General features: G+C 43.2%; 1 protein-coding gene across 1 annotated transcript in view; it reads right to left on the bottom strand.

Annotated features, from left to right (window-relative positions):
- CKAP2 (cytoskeleton associated protein 2) overlaps positions 1 to 22,952 on the bottom strand; it is a 741,255-nt gene that overhangs the window by 6,481 nt on the left and 711,822 nt on the right. The window lies entirely within an intron of this gene.

Raw genomic sequence — 22,952 nt, 5'->3', positions numbered from 1 at the left:
TTGGGTATTTTCAGTTTTCCATAACCAGTTGAAAAACAAACAGTTGCACTAATTTCAGCCATGTCTCCCACACTTTCATTTTCAGAGTCCCACACAACAAATGGATTGTCATGTAGAGAAATGCCCAAAGAATCTTCCATGATATCATTGTTTGAATCAAATAAGGTATTTGCTTCATTCTCCTGTAAGTGTTTTTTAGCGCCAAAAAACTCTCAAATTAAGTTTTCTACAAAACACTTTGATTTCATTAATAAATTCAACTAATGAAGGAAAAAAAGTTGGCACATATTTCGTACCCTTAAGCAAAACACTTGTCGCTGCCTCAGACAGCACCAAATCAGAAAGCTTCACAATGTCTAAACCTTTTTTTTAGCTTTGTCCGCTTCATTCCCTATCATGTCTTTCAGAACAAACGTGCCTGGAAAGACATAACATTCGGATGCCAAACGAACCAAGGGAGGGTTAAAATCAAAGTCATAATCATTCACCCTCTGTGGCAACAAATTCACTTCTCAGTTCTCCGGGAAAGTACTATTAACTGAGCGGAACATACCTTAAACTGCCCCGCTAGACAGTTTAATTACTTTTCCCCTTTCCCTGAAACCTCCTTCCTCTTGCTTTTGCCTGATTCTGGTCTTCCAAAACTTCGCCATCATCTGTAGATGCTGCTTCTTCCAACACTCTAATGTCCTTCAAAGGAAACACTCTTCCTCCCATTGGGCGCCAAGACACCAGATGATATCTAAGTTTCATGCGAGGATGGACCCGAACGAGATCTTCCCCTTCTATAGCTCATCTGCCTGGAACACCCTCTCGTTCCTCTGTGTTGCCAAGAAAAAATTACTCCACTACTGTAGTCATTTATATCTCGAGACAATTTCTTCTTTTTTCTAGCGACTGCTTCAGATTCCACTTTGGCAATGCCAGATGTTATATCAAACAATTTGCTGGAGTAATTAAACTCAGAGGTGTCATTAATGTCTCTTGCAGTTGTATGATGTTTTAACGTACTTTCTCATGGGCACAAGTATTTCTCTTAATGAAAATCTTTAGCCAGTTAGTTGTGCAAGCTAATGAGACAGATTTCCATTCTTTCAGGAAATCAGATTCCATCTCTGAAAAATCATATGCTGGGAGCCTATCAACTCAGCCCTCTGGGAGTTGGATTCATGTCCACATATTTTTGTAACAAGTTAATGTCATAATACAATGACACCTCTTTTTTCAACAACTTTTCCAGCTGCTCATACCTTTCATCTGTTCGAATGTCCATTCCCATAGACCATGGATCATTTTCCAACATTTTATTGTCGCTCCTTCCACATCTCTGTGCATCTAAGCTTGCCCATTTCTGTTTGTGCTCTAAAGACACCTGGAACAGCAGAAGCTCCTTCCAACGACATGGTACAAACATTTCTTCTTTATTCAATACATCTTGGTACCTCAGTATCACAGGCCTTCAATGGAATAACTTTGTACAATCCAAGCAGCTTTTTATATTCCATCTCCGCATGAATTCATCTTAATTAAACTATTAAATACTTTTCTTTACTCATTATGCAGCTTAGAGCTTAATTAAGGATTATGGCAAGGGCAGACTCGAGTGAGTTCAGGAAGTAGTTTTTGACTTCAGTTTTGTATCAGCTGGTACTATTAATGCTATAGATGTTGGGGAGAAGCCTATTCCAAGCTTGGAACACTGAGGTTTTGTAGAGAAATTTGTTAATATTTTTTGTTTATAGATATCTAGAAGGTTCTGGTCAGATCTACGAAGTGAAGGAGCTGGGATACAAGGAATACTATGGAAGAAAGAGGGACATGCTAAGGGTTTATTTAGTAGGGATTGTGTGAGTTGCAGCTGGGAAAGTAGGAACTGGGGGAATTCAAGCCACTGAAGTGGTTTCAGAGCAAGGCAATTATGTGATTGATATGGCTGATTACAGGCGGATCTGGCTATATTGTTATAGGCTTGAGTTTGGTTTGCAGGGATGACTGCAGAAAGGTGAGTACAGGGGAGGTGCAGAGAAGGCTAGAGGAAGTTTGGAGTTGGGAGCTAGGAATTTATTTATACAGAGAACACAATTTCTGTTTTTCTTTAAATGTACGGTTGTACATGGATGTCAAATTTTAGCTAATCCTCGATTATAGTACAGAGTAGTTTGGTGTGTGGATCTGCTTTGATAAGGGTGTTCGAGAGAAAAGTACAGTTGTGTACACTTACCATAAATGTAAATGTTAGACTGCATTCACTGTTGCAGTCATTACATTTGGGTAATCTGCTGGCAGGGTGCCCTCAATCGGCCTGAATAAAAGTCTTGGGTCCTGTGTCGGTTGCCGTTTCCTCTTCCATGATGTCAGGTTATCAGGGGTATAAAACATGCAGCAGACACCATTTTATTCAGTTTTTCTTGCCCCAGATGTCAGGTGCCCCCCAAATGGGGTGTGTGTGTGTGTGTGTGGTGAAATGTTTTTTAACACACACCTTTTTACCCATCTAATCTAAAAAGCCATAAAGGCTTTTAGAGCAGGAGCAGTCCCTTTTTTCTTTGAAGCAGGGCGGCCGCGCATTGAGTCAAGGGGCATACTGGGGCAAATCAGCAAAAAAAAAAAAAAAAAAAAAAAAAAAAAAAAAAACTGAAGAGCAAAAAATATATATATATATATATATATAAATATATATATATATATATATATATATATATATATATATATATATATATATATATGTATATAAAACAGTAATATATGAAAATGCACTTTTAGCAACATCTTTACTTTCATCTAAAAGCAAATACACCACAAAGGCTTTAGAGTATAGTGAAGGAAAGAGAAGTTATAAAAAAGGGGGATGGCGGGTGGGTAACCCGGACTGCAACAGTGAATACACTAACATCTACATTTATGGTAAGTGTACACAACTGTACTATGTTCTTCATGTTTCACTGTTGCAGTCATTACATTTGGGTAGAATCCCAAAGCTATGGATGGAAGGATGGGACTATATAGCATTAAGAGTGGCTATAAGGTCCTGCAGAACTGCAGTGGCAAAGCCTGCCCTGGATTTGGCGAAGAGAGGCAAATGATAATGCTTTGTAAAGGTATGAACAGAGCTCCAAGTAGCAGCTTCTAGAATGTCTTTGGTTGGAACTCCTCTGAGAAAGGCTGCTGAGGTAGAGGCAAGCTCTGGTGTAATGTGACCTGATTCCCTTGGGTACAGGTTTACCATGATGCAAATAGCAGAAACGAATGCAGTGGCTTATCCACTTAGAAATAGTCTGCTTTGATATAGCCTTCCCCCTCTGATCCTGAAAATGCCACCAGTAGTTGCTCAGACTTTCTTAGCGATTTGGTCCTGTTTAAGTAGAATCTTAGTTGTGTACGTCTAATGAATGCAGAATCTGCTCCTCCTTGTCCTGCGGATTTGGGTAAAATGTTGGCAGGTGAATAGTTTGGTTAAGAGCCACACTAGATACCACCTTAGGCGTAAAGGAAGGATTGGTCCTGGGGGACACCCTGTCTGGGTAAAATGTAATAAAAGGCTCCACAGCCATGAGAGCCTGTAGTTCTCAAACCTTTCTTGCTGACGTGATTGCCAAAAGGAAAGCTGTTTTCCAAGATAAAAACGTCATATTCGCATCAGCTGCTGGTTCAAAAGGAGGCAGGGTGAGTATTTCCAGCACAAAATTGAGATCCCATGCAGGAGTTGATCTTCTGGGAGGCCTTAAATTTTTGGCCCCTCTAAGATACTGTTTTAGCAGAGGATGAGAAAAGATGGGAGGCTCCGTGTTGTAATGAGCGGAGATGGCAGAGGCATGGATTTTTATTGGAGAAGGATAGGCCCTTGTCAAGCATCTCAGTCAAGTATTGTAAAATCTGAGGGATATTTGGTTTTGCTCTGTCCGTTCCTTGTGCTTGGTTCCAAGCACAGAATCTCTTCCATTTATCAGCATAAGATTTTCTAGTACTAGGCCTTCTGGCTTCCAAAATGACATCCATAACAGATTTACTGAGAGGTGTTTGAATAATTACATGATCAGCCATGCTGCAAGGTTCAGAGCTTGGAGAAGAGTGTGTAGAATTTGATTGTAGATGAGGTATTTGAGGCAAGTTCCAAGGGTGGAGTTGAAACACATTCTTTAGAATTGGGTACCAGTGCTGGCGAGGCCAGTCCAGAGCAATTAGGATCTTTTGTTTTTTCCTGTCTGACCTTTAGTAAGACCTTGGAGAGAAGAGGCAGAAAGGGAAAGGCATAGACTGATAGGTTTTTGAAACTGAAGGATAGGGCATCCACTTTTCCATGCTTGTCTGTGATAAGTCCTTGTGCAGAATTTGTCCAGTTGATAATTTTGGGGAGATGCAAATAAATCTATGTCTGTGCTCCCCCATTTCTGTGTTACCATGCTGAAGACTTGTGGATCCAGTTTCCACTCGTGCAGGTCCATAAGATTTCTGCTTAGGTTGCCTGCCAGAGTATTTTGTTTTCCTGGCAAGAATTGAGCTTGAAGATGTACTTGGTAAGTCAAGGCTGTTCCACAATGCCATGGCTAGTCTGCAAAGGGGGTAGGAATGTGTACCCCCCTGCTTATGTACCACATAACCATGGTGTTGTCCGTCTTTATAAGTAGTTGTCCTGGATGAATTAAGTCCTTGAAGGCTGTTGGGGCATTATCAACAGCTAGCATCTCTTTCTGGTTGATGTGCAGATGCATTTGTTTTGGGCTCCATATGCCCTGAATGCATTTCCCCACCAGGTGCCCCCCCCCAAAGCATATTCTGATGCGTCTGTAGTTAGGCAGGGGGGTAGAGTGAATGACAGTCCCTTGTTTTGGTGACATGTTTCTGCCCACCAAAGAAACTCCTGTTGTAGGCAGGGAATGAGAGGAATCAATGTTTCCAGACTGTGACAATGTTGACTCCATAAGCTTTTTAGGTACCACTGAAGTTTCCTCATATGCAGTCTTGCATATGTAATTAGTAGAATGCAGGATGCCATGAACCCCAAAGCCTGCAGAATTTGTCTTGCAGATAACCATCTGTTTGAAGTATATAGCCAGTTGCCTTTGTCTGGCGTAAGGTAAGCCATCTGGGCAGTTGTATTCAGGCTTGCACCCAGGAATGTAATTTTTTTGAGATGGTACCAGTTGTGATTTCTTTTCATTTACTGTGTACCCTAGGCATGTTAGAAGCCTTTTTACAAAAGCCAGATGTTGAAGAATGTCCTTGTTCTCTGCTTGAATGAGACAGTCGTACAATTAAGGATAAATTTGTATGCTTCTATGTCTGCAAAATGCAATTACTGGTGCCAGGCACTTTGTAAAGACCCTGGGTGCAGTAGATGAGCCAAAGGACAGTGCAGAAAATTGGTAATGCATAAAACCTGCCTTGAAGTGGAGGTATCTTCTGCACGATTCCCTTACTGGGATATGCAGGTATGCCTCTAAGTCGAGAGTCACTAACCAAGCGTTCTTGTCCAGCATAGGCAGTAGCTGTTGTAAAGTCAGCATTTTGAATTTTGGAATGTCCAAGAACGTGTTCAAAATTGATAAGTCCAGCATTAGATGCCAGGCATATTTTCTGGGTACCAGGAACAGCCTTGAATAAAAACCTTGTCCTTTTTCCTGTCCTGGTACTGGTTGAATGGTCCCCATATCCATGAGGGACGTAACTTGTTTGAGCCTCTGCCCATTGATTTTGTGGCAGATTTGGCCAACCATCTGGAATTGGCAAAGTATGGAAATGAAATCTGTACCCATGGGATACTATGTTTAATACCCACTTGTCTTGGGTAATTAACTGCCAGTTTTGAGCATGAAGTGCTAATTTCCCCCCAAGAGGGCTGCCAAAAGATAAGTGCTTGGTGATGGTAGAGGGAAGTCATTGAGACTGCTTACTGTAGGGTTGTGCATTACCTCCAGATTTGGAGGTTGAGGCACCCCACTGCTTTGACCTGCAAGAACCCTGTGATTAGTATCTAGAGCCGTTTCAGTGCCTGGATTTGCCTTGAGAGGCTCTGCTGGACACAGGACAGGACCAATTTTTAGTAGGCCAGTGCCTACTGGATCTGGGTGGCTGCACTTGTAAGAAATCTTTTAGAGTTTGCATAGATTTAGCTTAGTCTTCCATTTTTTTTAAAACCTCTTCTGCCTTTGAGTATCATACTGTAAAGGGGCATCCAATAATTTAGCTTTAACATGATGAGGCAGATCTTGCTCCTTGAGCCAGGCATGCCTTCTAATCACAGATCCAGTAACTGCGGCCCTGCAAGAGGCCTCCAAGGAATCAAAACCACACTGCAAAGTATGCTTTCCAACCTGTTCTGCGGCATGCAATAATTCCTGTAATTCTTTATTTTCCACACAATCAGAAATCAACATGATTTTCTGTTTCAATAAGCCCATAACATGCTGTTGATATTTAAGCATATGAAACTGGCAGTTTAAGGCCCTAATTGCCAAGGTTGCAGATGTATAAACCTTCTTTCCCCATCTATACAGTGTCCTGGAATCTGAGAGAGGGAAGAATTTTTGGCTGTAGAGGCCTTTGCACCTTTGGGACCCTGTGAGATAGTTTCAGGATTTTGAATAGAAAGTTGTAGGAGTCAGGAACAGTCATCTGTCTGGCTTACTAGGAGCCGGAGGTAGGGAATCAGAGCCATGCTTGATTCAGAAAACACATCAACAATGTCTAATACTGGAGGTATAGCCAAAGGCCTATGCTGAGGAAGAAGGAAATCCCTAAGCCTCTTTTTTGATTAAGAGAAATCCTGAATCTCCCAATGAAAATGTTCCCTTAAAGTATGCAAGGTTTTGCCAAAAGAATAATCCTCAGGAAGAGATGTAGATGCGATGGATTCTTCTGCATCTGAATCCTCATTGGGTGGTATAGAAAATTCCTGATCAGAAGAGGAATCAGAAGAAATAGAAACCTGATCTGAAGATTCATAATCAGTGTCCTGCCTAGGCCTCTTAGCGAGGGGGGGGGGGGGGGTTGGGAACCCCTGATCAAGGTAATTAAGTCCGCAGCCATTTTGATTATCTGTTTTTTTTAGGCAAAGGGGCCTGAGCACGTGGCTCTTGCATCTTTTTTTAGACTTAGAAGTGATTTTTGATCTTGTTTTTGAAGCTGGCGTCGGTTTTATATAAAAATGTTGAGGCCTGAAAACACCCTCAGAAGCCGGTGCCTGCTCAGCAGCTCCAGACCCATCCAAGGGAGAGACATCCGCGGGTTCAATACTCTGAGAATCTCTCGCGGCATACCGGACTCCGCATGGGTCTCTGTAGAGGCCTGCGACTCAAAAGTAGCAGGTATCATGGGCTGCGAAAGCGCAAGCTTCATCAGTTTTGGACCTCGACGGTCTGTCTCTGACTTTACTTGCATTTTTTTTTGTGAACTCCAGTAGTCGGACTGCTATCCAATGACATTTCAGGGTAATTAAATCTGGATACAAAATATTTTGAGGCAAAAATATACAGACACTTAATAGTGCGATGGTTAAATCTAGCACAAAACCGACAGCAAGGCACGTTATGATCTGGGCCTACGCAAGGAATACAGTACAAATGAAAATCCTTATGAAGTATTTGCTTCCCACAAGTAATGCAATTATTAACTTTTACTGACATCAGTAAGGAGCAAGAAAAAAAGGTTTCCCCAATGGGGTACTTAGCTTAAGTTGAAGACTTTGGTTCTGAAACTCAAATGCGAAAATTTCAGGAGTCAGCCGACTGGCACTTGCGAACTGCTTCGGCTTCGGGCACTGTGCGGCAAGAAAGACTGAATAAAATGGCGTCGGCTGCATGTTTTATACCCCTGACAACTTGACGCCATGGAAGAGGAGACAGCAACCAACACAGGACCCAAGACTGTGTTATTCAGGCCGACTGAGGGCAACCTGCCAGCAGATTACCCAAATGTAATGACCAACAGTGAAACACGAAGAACATTGGTAAAGGTGGATTTACGGTGAGAGAGATTTGGGAAGGAATACTAGGAGCCTAGTCTTTTTGGGGTTAAGTATTAGCTGGTGTTCTGTTAGCCATTTTTCCGCAGATGAGAAGGTGTTTTGAGTAATGGGAAAGAAGGTTAGTGATGAGAGAGAGATGAGAGGAGAGTTGATGGCATATTGTATGCGGGAGGAAGTGGTGCATGATAAGTGCAGATTATTACTTAAGATGCTGAAAAGGAGAGGACCAAGGATCGAGCCTTGAGGGATGCCAGTCTGGATAGGTAGGAAAAGGGAACAAGGACTGTCATCTGACAGACTGGAGCCTGTCTGAGACGGAGCTCGAGAACCAGTGAATAGTGTGTGTGTGTGTGTGTGTGTGTGTGTGTGTGTGTGTGTGTGTGTGTGTGGTTAAGATCAGTTTAGCAAGTTGTTTGGAATGAGAGCACTGAAAGCTTTGTTGAGGAAGAGGCAAGATACAAGAAGAATTTTTTGTCCCTGGCTTCAGCAACAGTGTGAGTGAAGGATAGAAGGGCAGTGGAAGTGCTATGATCATGCCTGAAGCCATGTTGAGAAGGGGTCAGAAGGTTTCCACCCATTAGGTACTTAAGAAGCTGGTTATGAATACATTTTTCAAGGATTTTGGAAAGTGGACAGTGAATGGCAATGGGTCTGTAGTTTGATGGATCTGTGGAGTTGTAGTGGGATGGTGTAGAAATATTTCCAAATATCGGGGACAGTGGATTCTTTGACAGATCTGTTTACTAGGACTGAGACATGGTAGACTATAGAGTGGGCTACAAGCGGGGAGGGGAGTTTGTCAGAGAGAGCATGGTTTTAGTTTTAGTATAAGGAACTTAATGTAAGCAGTGGAGAAGGTTAACTTAACAGGAGGGAAGGGCTAATGGCAGGCAGAGTGGAGGCAAGAAGGGAAAAAAAAGTTATGTTCTTACCATAACGTTCCATGTGAGCTGTCCATCTCGCCTTTATTCTTACACGTGGGTTTGGAGCCAAGCCATCGGATCAGAGTCGGCCGCTTTACTAGCTAAAGATCGCAGAATAGCTCAAGGCCAGGCCCCTATCCCATGATGCACTCCTTCCTACCCCAGATCTAGATTGCTGAACTCAGCAATAAAAAATAACGCAGAAGTACTCCAGCGGGAGTAAGAACCCCAGAAAAGACTACCAGACTCAAAGTCTACCCGTTTATCGAGACCCTGGAGGGGGATGGTGGGTGGGAATGTAAGAATAAAGGCGAGACGAACAACTCACATGGAACGTTATGGTAAGAACATAACTTCTTTATGCGAAGTTGTTCAATCTCGCCGTTTATACTTACAAGTGGGTAGCGTCCCAAGCACCCTAATCCTGGGTGGCTCATGGGAGTATATTCCTGAGGACAGTGGAACCAAAGGAAGCCCTGTCCCTGGAGGCCTTGTCCACTTTGTAATGGGTGATAAAGGTATGAGGCTTAGACCAAGTGGCAGCTGCACATATAGTATCCAAAGGTAAACGAGCCGTATAAGCCGAAGACGTGGAGACAGCTCTTAGTTGAATGGGCCTGCACACCATATTCTAATGTTTGGTTGGCAGAAGAGTAGATGAATTTAATGCAGTCAGTTAACCATTTGGAAAGGGGAACTTTAGAAACTGATGATCCTTTCTTGGCATCTGCGTAAGATACAAAAAGTTGGTCAGATCTTCGAAATTCCTTTGCCCTGTCCAAATAGTATCTCAATTGTATGCGGACATAGAGCACTCTTTTGGCAAGAATGAAGGATTAGTCCTCAGTGAAACCCTGTCCAGATGAAACACCAACTACGGTGGTTTGACAGAAAGGGCTTGAAGCTCAGATACCCTGCGTGCTGAAGTAATGACCATCAAGAAAATATAGTCTTCCAGGATAGGAACTTCAATTGACAGGATGATGCAGGCTCAAAAGGAGGAATAATAATGCAGGACAGTACAAAATTTAGATTCCAGGGAGTAAAGGGCAGTCTAACAGGAGGCCTGAGATGAATGGTGCCCTTAAGGAAGGCCTGACAATTTGTGCGACATTAAGTTAGAACCCTAAGCTCCAAGATGAAAATTCGAGATGGCAGCCAATTGTACTCTAGTTGTGGCAGCTGCAGCATCTTCTTGAAAAAGTTGAGAGAAATTCCAGAATACTGCAATAGGGGCCACATAGGGATCAACGTTGCTTCGAAAAGCCCAAATGGCAAAACGCTTCCAATTACTAGCATATAACTTTCTGGTAGAAGCTTTATGGGAAGATACAAGAATGTGTTGCACCCTCAAAGAAAAGTCATGTGACCTGGCTAGAAAGGGAATTGGAACAGCCAAGCTGTCAGTCTGAGGGAAAGAAGAGAGGGGTGGAGGGTCCCTGACAAATGTGTCAGAAGGTCTAGAACAGGGTCCAGAATCCAAGGTTCCTCCAGTTGGTAGAGTTGGAGGAAGTGGAACCAAATCTGACGATGCCAAAGCGGAGCTATTAAGATTACCATCCTGCCAAGAGCTTTGACTTTCTGTAAGAACTTGGGCTGTCCCCTGGTGGGGGGATTCAGGGCAAAGTAGCTTCTGCATTTGGCATTCATAGGGGACGCAAATAGGTTGCAGCAAGGCTGGCCCCACCTGCGGAAAATGTTCTCCGCAACTTCGTTCTTCAGTGACCACTCGTGAGGTAACAGAATGGCTCTGCTCAATTTGTCCGCTATTGCATTGGATTTCCCCGGGTTATATTTTGCTATCAGAAAGCGCCCGGTGGACACAGCCCACTGCCAAATTCTCAAGGCCTGTCACAGAGGGTAAAACAGTACAGTTGCGTACACTTACCATAAATGTAGATGTTAGAGTGTTATTCACTGTTGCAGCCATTACATTTGGGTAATCTGTTGGCAGGTTGCCCTCAGTCGGCCTGAATATCAAAGTCTTGGGTCCTGCGTCGGTTGCTGTCTGTTCTTCCATGACATCAGGTCGTCAGGGGTATAAAACAGGCAGCAGACACCATTTTCTTTAGTTTTTCTTGCCCCAGATGTCAGCTGCCCCCCCCAAATGGGGAGCAAAAAAAAAAAAAAAAAAAAAAATTATATACATATCTATTAGATCTATATAAAACTATATATACATGCAATTGTAACAAACTTTACCTTCATCTAAAAGCATACACACCACAAAGGCTGTAGAATATAGTGAAGGAAAGAGAAGCTCCAGAATAAAGGGGGATGGCGGGTGGGTAAACTGGACTGCAACGGTGAATACACGCGAACATCTACATTTATGGTAAGTGTACACAACTGTACTATGTTCTTTGTGTTTCACTGTTGGTTATTACATTTGGGTAGACTTTATTTTTTTATTTTACATTTGTTAACTGGGAAATTCCGACTGGACCAGGTCCATTTTCAGCGGAGGTCCGGGGAGAAAAGCTCCAACATCAAGTTATACAAATACAGTACATCCAGCATAATACACAAAACAGGTTACATCATGTATGCTGAGCATAGTAATATAACAAGACACTCCAGTTAAAAGATATAGAACATGGGTAAAAAGACAATGTCAGTCATACTTTGGTAAGAAAAGAAAATATATCAAGTTAGATTCTACAGTTAAAAGTACCCTTTCAGATGACCAAGCCTACAGGGGAATCAGAGCTCCAGCATGTGATCAGAGAGGAATTTGTGGAGTTAATAGTAGTATGGGTAGGGTTATGTGATACAAGGGCATAACCATGCACTAAGTAGGTGCGATTTGAGGGAGTTTTTGAATATGGATGTGGAGGGGGCAGTGGACACAGATAGGGGAAGAGAGTTCCAATGTCTGGCAACGGTGTGAGAGTAGAGCGCTTTCCCTGCATTATGGTTAGCCTTGGTGATGGAGAGGAGAGATTTTTCACTGGATCTTAGGTATTGGTTTGCAGTATATATAGTAAGTAGGTTGGATAATGAGGGTTTTTTTTCAGGATATTTGAGAATATTGTAGGCTGTGCCCAGCTGGTGATAGTTAAGTAGCTGTGGTAGCTCAAGCCACTTTAGTTCTTTTAGTGCAGCACAGTGATGGGTTCTATAAGGTTGAGTTAGTAGCAAACTTGGCTATTTTATTGTAGCATGATTCTAGTTTGTCTAGGTCACATTGTCTGATTTGGGTAAAGATTGGTGCTGCGTATAATAGAGTTGAGAAGAGGTGGCTTTGTGCAAGAGTGACTCTTGCTTTTTGTGAGAGAAAGGACTTGTGCCTGTATAGGGAGCCTAGCTTTTTCTGTACTAGTTTTATGGTATGTGAGATGTGAACATCAAAGTGGAGATTATTGTCTATTTCAATGCCCAGAAGTTTGGTGTGGTTAGAAGGGGAGATGGTGGTGCCGTCCTTAGATGTTATGGTAAAGGAGAATTTTTTTTTTGATCTATTAGGGGTAAATAGTAGCAGTTTTGTCTTTTTGGGATTTAGAATTAGTTGGATCCCAGATACCTTTATCTCAGTAGAAAAATGGATATCGTGAGTGAGTGTATGTAGGGTGGTGGGAGATGAGGCGGAGCAGATCAGAGTTGAATCATCTGCATATTGTATGAGTGTGGCATGTTGTGTAGAGCATTTGAGGTTATTTGTGAAAATAGAGAACAGTGGGCCCAGTACAGAGCCCTGTGGGATACCTATGGTGGTTGGAAGTTGTGTAGACAGAGTTCCTTTCCATTGGACTGATTGTTGCCTGTCAGACAAGTAGCTTCTGAACCAGGCTATAGTAGAGGAGGTGAAGGATAATGATGTTAGTGAGTCTAGTAGAATGGAGTGGGAGACCATATCAAATGCTTTTGAGAGGTCTAGGAAAATGGCTGATACATATTTGTTATCATTCCTGTGAAGGTTTATATAATTAGTGAAAGATAGGAGGGCTGTGGTAGGTGCTGTGATGTGGACGGAAACCGTGTTGTGTGGTAGATAGTAGATTGTGTGTGTTAAGAAATGTCATCACTTGCAAGTGGATGCATTTCTCAAGAATTTTGGATAAGGGGCAAAGGATGGCAATAGGTCGGTAGTTGGAGAATTCATAAGAATTACCTCCTTTATGGAGAGGAATGATGCGAGATACTTTCCAGAGTTTGGGTATGTAGGATTCTAGTATGGAGCGGTTGATAAGGATGGAGACAGGATATGATAAGAAGTCACTAGCCATTTTTAGGTATGCAGCAGGTATGTTATCAGCTGCTAGTGTGGTTGGCTTTAGTTTTAGGAGGAGTTTTTGATAGTTGAGGTGGGCACTGGTGATAGGCTGAAAGAGGGGTGGTGTGGAATAGGTTAGGTTGTGACTGAGTTAGACTGTTTTTGGTTATTTGACTGGACAGGGCTAAGATGGATTTAGTAAAATGGTTATTAAATTGAGAAGCTATGTTTAGGGTATTGTTAGTAGAGATGGGTGCTGGGGTTGTGGTTTTGCCTGGCTTTAGTAGGAGTTAATGGCATGCCAGAATTTTTGTGGACTATTTGAATATTTCCTTTGGGCTAAGAAAATAGTTTTGTTTGTTTATTTTGGATTCAGCCTTGGCCTTGTTTCTAAGCTGTTGATAGTATTGTCTGGAGCTAGGGTTTTGTCAGTTTTCCAGGCTTTATCTCTAGCTTTTAGTAAGGCTCTGGTGTCCCTATTTAGCCAGGGTGCGTAGTTAGCTTTAACTCTGATCTTTCTGCTGGGAGCTAGACTATTAAGGATGTTAGAGAAGGTAGTATTGAAGTAGTCTACTGCCTGGTCTAACCCGAGTGTCCGTAGTGGTTCCCAGTTGCAGTGGCTTAGGACAGTATTTAGGTATCGTGGGGTAAGGTTACGGTCATCTTGTACAAATTTGTAGACTACTGGTTTGGGGTGATTGGAGTGTTTCTGGAGTAGGAAGGTGGGGAGATTATCACTTAAGTCATCTGGGAGGCAGCCTACTGTATAGTTTTGTTTGGGATAGTTGGTTAGTGTCCAGTCCAGTATGGATTCTCTCTGTTTTCTCATCTATTCTAGTTGGTTCTTTAATTAGTTTAGAGAACCCATATAGATTGATATGTGTAGAGGGGCTGCTGGAGTTACAGGTTGCCCAGTCAGTGTTAAGGTCTCCTAGTAGGATCATTTCCTGAGGTAGATTGTCTTTTGTCCAGTGTAGGATGTCTTCTATTATGAAGAGTTGTTGCCTGGAGGTATGTAGCAGCATATTATATTGATCTTCTTGGTGCTTCTTATGGATAGGACAGAAAACAGGACTTCAGCATTTTGAAAAGTGGGTGGTGTGATGTGCAGGAGCTGGAGATTAAGGGGTTTTTTTTTTTGTTTTTTTTTTAAAGAGAATGGCTCCTCCTTTCCTGTTTGTTCTATCAGATCTAAGTGTATTATACCCTGGGGAAGAGACTTCATCTTGGATACTGGGTTTAAGCCAGGTTTCTGTAATGGCGAGTATATCAGGGTTGTAGTGGGCTATGAATGCATGCAGGTCTGTTAGCTTGTTGGTAATACTTCTCATGTTGAGATTTAGGATTAGCAGGTCAGATGTTTGTCTAGCTGAGAGGGGACCTGGATTTGGGTGAATGTCACCAGAGGTTAGCAGAATTTGTAGGAGTGTCAGTATGTGTTTTTTAATATTAATTGTTTGCAAGCTTGGTCTAGGAGAGTTTTTCTTAGTGTGATGAGATGGTGTAATTTTTGTTAGTGAGTAATATGTAGTTGTAAGATTTATGATTGTAGGGCAGATGTAGAAGTCTGAGTGGGTTTGAGAGGGTGGGCTAGTGTGGGTAGTGTGATAGCAGTTGTGCAGCGGTAGATCTGTTTGTAAGGAAGTTAGGAAGGTTAGCGATAGTAGAGCTAGTGATAGGAATGTGAGTGTGGGTAACATGATACTACTGAGTGAGAAGTACAACTAGGATTCCTGGTTGGTTGTGTGTGAGGGTAGAGTTGGGTTGTCTGGGAATGTGTTTTGGGAGTGGGATCAGTGTGGGATGTAATTGGATTGGGGGGTGGGGAGGAAGTAGGATGAGTGGGTTGGGCTAGTTGTTAGGGAATTAGGGGTTGGACTACTGGTCAGGTGATTAGGGGTTAGAATAAAAGTAGTAGTGGGGGCGGGTGGGAATAGGGGGCAGGGAGAAGAGCGGAGCAAGCCCGAGCGCAGCGAGGGCAAGCGAAGCAGGCTAACACCGACTGTGTCTTTAGGCTTTGGTAAGTATGTAATGTCAGCTTAAATTGTAATATGTTCAACTGAAATTTTAACACTAATTTAATACGTTTGCACTAAGTTATAGACTATGTTATGGGCACAGAGTATAATTTTCTGACATTCTTAAAAGGATATAGAATTAAAGCTGGGGTTAGTTACAGATGAAACAGGAGAGGAAATGAAATGCTCTTATAGATTTGAGTATTTCTCAAAAGAAACTTGACTTTAGTTGGAACTAAATAGCATTAGGAGCAGCTATAAGGCCCTGCAGAACTGCAGTGGCAAAGCCTGCCCTGGACTTGAGGCAAATGATAATGCTTTGTAAAAGTATGAACAGAGCTCCAAGTAGCAGCTTCTAGAATGTCTTTGGTTGGTACCCCTCTGAGAAAGTTGCTGAGGTAGATGCAGCCCTGGTGGAATGTGACCCGATTCCCTTGGGCACCGGTTTACTCTGATGCAAATAGCAGAAACGAATGCAGTGGCTTATCCACTTTGAAATAGTCTGCTTTGAACTAGCCTTTCCCCTCTGATCCTGCAGCAAATGCCACCAGTAGCGGCTCAGACTTTCTTAGAGATTTGGTCCTATTTAAGTAGAATCTTAGTTGTCCGTGCACATCCAAGGAATGCAGAATCCGCTCCCCTTTGTTCTGCAGATATGGGTAAAAAGTTGTCATGTGAATGGTTTGGTTAAGAGCCACACTGGATACCACCTTAGGCATAAAGGAGGGATTGGTCCTGAGGGACACCCTGTCTGGGTAGAATATAATAAAAGGCTCCACAGCCATGAGGGCCTGTAGTTTTGAAAACCCTTCTTGCTAAGGTGATTGCCAGAAGGAAAGCTGTTTTCCAAGATAAAAACTTTATATCTGCAGTAACTGCTGGTTCAAATGAAGGCAGAGTGAGCTTTTCCAGCACAAAATTGAGGTCCCATGCAGGGGTTGGTGATCTTCGGGAGGCCTTAAAATTTTGGCCCCTCTAAGATACTGTTTTAGCAGAGGACGAGAGAAGATGGGAGGCTCTGTGTTGTAATGAGCCGAGATGGCAGAGGCATGGATTTTTATTGATGAAAAAGATAGGCCCTTGTCAAGCATCTCAGTCAAGTATTGTAAAATCTGAGGAATATTTGGCTTTGTTGTGTCAGTCCCTTGTGCTTTGTTCCAAGCACAGAATCTCTTCCATTTATCAGCATAAGAATTTCCAGTACTAGGCCTTCTGGTTTCCAAAATGACATCCATCACAGATTTTCTGAGAGGTGTTGTTTGAATAATTACATGATCAGCCATGCTGCAAGGTTCAGAGTTTGGAGCCGATTGTGCAGAATTTGATTGTTCTGCTGAGACAGTAGATGAGGTATTTGAGGCAAATACCAAGGAGGGAGTTTAGACGTATTCCTTAGAATTGGGTACCAGTGCTGGCGAGGCCAGTCCGGGACAATTAGGATAATTTTTGTTTTTTCCTGTCTGACCTTTAGTAGGACCTTGGGAAGAAGAGTCAGAGGAAGAAAGGAGTAGACTGATAGGTTTTTCCAACTGAAGAATAGGGCATCCACTTTCCATGCTTGTCTGTGATAAGTCCTTGTGCAGAAATTGTCCAGTTGATAGTTCTGGGGAAAGGCAAATAGATCTATGTCCAGGCTCCCCCATTTCTCTTATGTTGAAGGCTTGTGGATCCAGTTTCCACTCGTGAGGGTCCATAAGATTTCTGCTTAGGTCTGCCAGAGTATTTTGTTTTTCTGGCAGGAATTGACGCTTGAAAATGTACTTGGTAAGTCAAGGCTGTGCCATAGTCAGGTGCCTTTGTTTGGCTGGCGTAAGGTAAGCCATCTGGACAGTTGTATTCAAGCTTGCACCCAGGAATGTAATCTTTTGAGAGGGTACCAGTTGTGATGTCTTTTCATTTATTGTGTACCCTAGGCATGTTAGAAGCCTTTTTTTTTTTTTTTTTTTTACAAACGCCAGATGTTGAAGAATGTCCTTGTTTTCTGCTTGAATGAGACAGTCGTCCAAGTATGGATAGATCTGAATGCTTCTTTGTCTGCAAAATGCAATTACTGGTGCCAGGCACTTTGTAAACACCCTGGGTGCAGTAGATAAGCCAAAGGGCAGTGCAGAGAATTGGTAATGCATAAAACCAGCCTTGAAGTGGAGGTATCTTCTGCACGATTCCCTTATTGGGATATGCAGGTATGCCTCAAGTCTAGAGGCACTAGCCAAGCGTTGTTGCCCAGCATGGGCAGAAGCTGTTGCAAAGTCAGCATTTTGAATTTTGGGATGTCCAAGAACAGTCTTGAGTAAAACCCTTGTCCTTTTTCTAGTTCTGGTTGAATAGCCCCCATATCCATGAGGGACGTAACTTGTTTTTGTGCCTCTGCCCATTGATTTTGTGGCAGATCTGACCAACCGTTTGAAACTGGCAAGGTATGGAAATGAAATCTGTATCCCTGGGATACTATGTTTAATACCCACTTGTCTACTGGGTTATTAACTGTCAATTTTGAGCATGAAGTGCTAGTTTTCCCCCTAAGGGGGCTGCCAAAAGATAGGTGCTTGGTGATGGCAGAGGGAAGTCATTGATACTGCTTACTGTAGGGTTGTGCTTCGTTTCCTCCAGATATGGAGGTAGAGGCACTCCATTGCTTTGACCTGTAGGAACACTGAGATTGGTATCTAGAGCCTTTGGAGCACCTGGACTTGCCACGTGAGGCTCTGTTGGACACAGGAAAGGACCAATTTTTTGTAGGCCAGTGTCTACTGAATCTTGGTGGCTGCACTTTTAAGACGTTTTTTACAGTTTGCATAGACTAAGCTTTGTCTTCCATTTTCTTTAAAACCTCTTCTGCCCTATTACCAAACAGAGTATCATGCATCCAACAATTTAGCTTTAACATGATCAGGCAGATTTTGCTCTTTGAGCCAGGCATGCCTTCTAATCACAGATCCAGTAACTGTGGCCCTACTGGAGGCCTCCAAGGAATCAAAACCACATTGCAAAGTATGCTTTCCAACCTGTTCTGCTGCATGCAACAATTCCTGTAATTCTTTATTTTCCACACATTGAAAAATCAACATAATTTTCTGTTTCAATAATCCCATAACATGCTGTTGATATTTAAGCATATGAAACTGGCAGTTTAAGGCCCTAATTGCCAAGGTTGCAGACGTATAAACCTTCTTTCTCCATCTATCCAGCGCCCTGGAATCTCTATCAGAGGGGGGAGGATTCTTAGCTGTTGAGGCCTTTACACCTTTGGGACCCTGTGAAATAGTTTCAGGGTCAGCAGCAGAATTTTTGAATAAAAATTTGGTGGAGTCAGGAACCCTGTAATATCTGTCTGGCTTGCTAGGAGCCGGTGGTAGGGAATCTGGAGTCGTGCTTGATTCTGAAAACACAGCAACAATGTCTAAAACAGGAGGTATGGCCAAAGGCCTATGCTGAGGGAGAAAAAATCCCTAAGCCTCTTTTTTGATTCTCAGAAATCTTGACACTCCCAATGAAAATGTTCCCTCAAAGTATGCAAGGTTTCACCAAAAGAATAAATCTTCAGGAGATGCAGATGGCATGGATTCCTCTGCATCTGAATCCTCATAGGGTGGTATAGAAAAATCCTGATCAGAAGAGGAATCAGAAGAAATAGAAACCTGATCTGAAGATTCATAATCAGTGACTTGCCTAGGCCTCTTATCGGGGGGGGGGGGGGGGGTAATTAAGTCTTCAGCCATTTTGATCATCTGTTTCTTGGGCATAGAGGCCTGAGCACGTGACTCATGCATCGGTTTTCTAGCCTTAGGAGTTGCTTTTGTATTTATTGTTGAAGCCGGCATCGGTTTTATATAGAAATGCTGAGGTTTGGACACACCCTCAGAAGCTGGTGCCTGCTCAGCGGCTCCGGACCCATGTGAGGGAGAGACATCTGTGGGTAATGTACTTTGAGAATCTCGCGGAATGCCGGACTCCACATGGGTCTCGGTAGAGGCCTGCAACTCGAAAGTAGCAGGCATCAGGGGCTGCAAAAGCACCTCACTGACTAACGGCGAACCAGCGACTGGCTTAGGAGAAGCTTAGTCATCGGTTTAGGACCTCGGCGGTCTGTGTCTGTCCTTTCCTTTGCATTTTTTTGTGAACTCCGGTAGTCGGATTGCTATCAGACGACATTTCAGGGTAGTTAAATCTGTTTCCAAAATATTTTGAAGCAAAGATATACAGACGCTTAATAGTGCGTTGGTTGAATCCAGCACAAAACTGACAGCAAGGCACGTTATGATCTGGGCCTGGGCAAGGAATACAGTACAAATGGAACTCCTTATGAGGTATTTGCTTCCCACAAGTAATGCAATTACTAACTTTTATTGACATTGGTATGCAGCAAGAAAAAGTTTCCCCAACTCGGTACTTAGCTTTAATTGAAGACTTTGGTTCTGAAACTCGAATGTGAAAATTTCAGGAGTCGGCCGACCGGCACTTGTGAACTGCTTCTGCTTCGGGCACCTCATGGAAAAAAATGGCGTTGACTGCCTGTTTTATACCCCCTAACGACCTGACATCATGGAAGAAGAGACAGCAACCGACGCAGGACCCAAGACTTTGATATTCAAGCCGACTGAGGGCAACCTGCCAGCAGATTACCCAAATGTAATGACTGCAACAGTGAAACATGAACATCTGGTTCCTCATTGTTCGTTGATGTACCAGACTACAGACATGTTGTCTGTCTGCATGTCAATCATCCCTAGAGGCAGAGAAGAGTCGTGAAAGTGCTGCAATGCCAAAAAAAAGAAGTTATGTTCTTACCATAACGTTCCATGTTAGTTGTCTTCTCGCCTTCTTCTTGCTGGATGGGTTCGGAGCCGACCTCGGCTCCGCCACTCTAAAAGCTCGAGAGTTGGTTCCACCGGCTCGAGGCTCCCCTTATATCCCATAATGCTAGGCGTGAGTTACCTCAGATCTCGTTTGTAAGCTAGGCCCAGCCTATAATAGTAATAGAATAATTAGTAACAAAATCCACCTCTATAAATAAGGGAGAAGAGAAGGGTGACCTACATCCTGATCCAGGAAATATGCACAGCAGAGCATATACCTAAAGTATAGAGGTGGTAGAAAGAGAGGTCACAATCATAACTCCTCTAGGTCTGTCCAGGCCAGGGGCAGGAGGGTGGACGGCCTAAGAAGAAGCGAGAAGACAACTAACATGGAACGTTATGGTAAGAACATAACTTCTATGTTAAGTTGTCTATCTCGCCTTCATTCTTGCTGGATGGGACCGCGTCCTAGCACCTTGTCCCGGTGGCCTACGGAACAGACTCATGAGAACGGTGGAACCAAAGTTAGCTCTATGCCTAGAAGCTAAATCCAACTTATAATGAGAAATGAAAGTGTGAGGAGTAGCCCAAGTAGCCGCTGCACAAATGGTGTCAATAGGCAGTCTGTCTTGGAAGGCTAAAGAAGTAGCCAAAGCTCTGGTGGAATGGGCCTTAGGTTTATTAGGCAGCTTTTGGTGTCTAATTTCATATACAAGGAAATCAAAGATGTTAGCCATCTGGATAATGATACCTTTGAAACTGAAAGTCCCTTTCTGCCTTCATAGGAGACAAACAGCTGGTCAGATTTTCTGAATTGTTTTGTTCTATCCAAATAGTACCTCAATTGACGATGAACATCCAGGCAGTGTAATTTTGTTCAGATCTATTGGAATATTCTGGAAAAAGACAGGGAGGTCAATGCTTTGATTTAGATTTGACGCAGAGACTACCTTAGGCAAAAAGGACGGGTTCGTTCGTAAGGATACCCTGTCCTTATGAAACAATAGATAAGGAGGTCGACAGCTGAGTGCTTGAAGTTCTGAAACTCTTCTAGCTGAAGTAATAGCTACCAGAAAGAGAGTCTTCCATGATAGCAATTTTAAAGAACAGGAGACTGCAGGTTCGAAGGGGAAGAATCAAAGAAGCAAGAACTAAATTTAGGTCCCAAGGAGAAGGAGGATTTCTTATAGGAGGTCTGAGAAGAAAAACTCCTTTCAAAATGCTTTGCAAAGCTTGTGGGACATTAAGGCAGATTCAGAAATACCCACATGAAAGTTAGAAATAGCTGCCAATTGAACTTTAAGAGTAGAGGGAGATGAACCTGCATGGAAGAGTTCAGCTAGAAAATCAAGGACTATTTGGATGGAAGCAGTGAAAGGATCTATGTCCCTTCCTTGAGTCCAATATGTGAAGCGTTTCCACTTACTCAAATAAATCTTCAGTGGAAGATTTATGGAAGCTATCAAAATATCTCGAACAGAGTGAGATAATTGAGGAAGCCTGGCTAAGGTTGGAACTGGAGGAACCAAGCAGTGAGGTTCAGAGGGAGGGAGCGATGTAACTGACCCGACTGATGGATCAAAAGATCTGGAACTAGGTCCAGATGCCACGGTCGCTCCAATAGAAATTGATGTAGAAAGGGGAACCACACCTGTCGAGGCCAGTAAGGAGCAATGAGGATCTATGAGGCCTTCTGAGCGATAGCTTTCTGTATCACTTGAGAGATTAGTGGGAAGGGAGGAAATGCATACAGAAGTCCCCGGGGCCAAACTTGGACTAGAGCGTCTCTGCTGGGTTGGCCTGGTAAAGGGAATAGAGTGAAATATTCTCTGCACTTGCTGTTTTGGGGAGTAGCAAAAAGATCGCAGCAAGGCTGACCCCACTTGAGGAAAATTTCTCACTACAGAGTCTTTCAGAGACCACTCGTGAGGCATGAGGATAGCTCTGCTCAACTTGTCCGCAATTTGATTGGACTTCCGGGATGTGCGTTGCTATCAGAAACGCTGAGAAGAAATCGCCCATTGCCACAATCTGAGTGCTTCGACACAGGGGTATGACCTGGTTCCGCCTTGTTTGTTGATGTACCACACTACAGACATATTGTCTGTCTGGATTGCAATCGTTCCCAAGGGAAGAGAGTCTTGAAGGGCTTGCAACGCTAAAAGCACTGCTCTCATCTCCAGAACATTTATGTGCAAGTGGCATTCGTTTGGTTGCCATGTGCCCTGGACCGTCCTGCCCTGATAATGCCCCCCCACCCGATCAGGGAGGCATCCGTTGTCAGAGTAGCAACCGGAGGGGTGGAACAAAGGGTCTTCCCAACAAGAGCTGAGGGGAAGACATCCACCACATGAGATGATTTCTGCACCTGCGTGATCATAATGGTGTGAGACATTGGAAGTTGCTGGTATGACCATTGTGTAAAGAGCATCCATTGAAGGATCCGCATGTGGAATCTGGCTAATGGAAGCAGAGGTATGGTCACGCCATAATTCCCAACACTTTCAGAACTAACCTGGCTTTGATTCTGTTGTTGTTGAAAAGGAGTGAGACCAGTTTGTGAATGTCTGTTATTCTCTGATGTGTTAGTCTCGCAGACATGTCTACTGTGTCTAGATTTGCGCCTATGAAAGTAATAGCACGACAAGGCGACAAAACAGACTTTTCGCAATTTATTGAAATGCCTAACTTTTGACAAATGCGAAAAATTTAATCCCTGGCCATCAGAAGGAGATGCTTGGTGGGAGCTGTGAGGAGCCAGTCGTCCAAATATGGAAACACCTGGAATCCTTGTCGTCTCAGGTGAGAAGCTACCACTGCCATGCATTTGGTAAACACCGGGGCAGTGGTGAGACCAAAGGGCAGGGCCCTGAACTGAAAATGACTGGTTCCCAGCCTGAAGCGGAGGAATCTTCTGGAGCGTCTGTTCATTTTATGTGATAGTGCATCCTGAAGGTCTATAGAGCACATCCAGTTGCCTTTTCCCAATAGGGGAAGGATGGATTGCAGCGTGACCATCCAAATCTTGTTTTCTTGACT

The sequence above is a fragment of the Protopterus annectens genome, chromosome 5.part0 (genome assembly GCF_019279795.1).
Source record: "Protopterus annectens isolate FY-2018-M chromosome 5.part0, PAN1.0, whole genome shotgun sequence".
NCBI classification, from domain to species: Eukaryota; Metazoa; Chordata; order Ceratodontiformes; family Protopteridae; genus Protopterus; species Protopterus annectens.
Note: the sequence above shows the minus strand (reverse complement) of the source record. Positions and strands in the feature narration are given on the sequence as shown.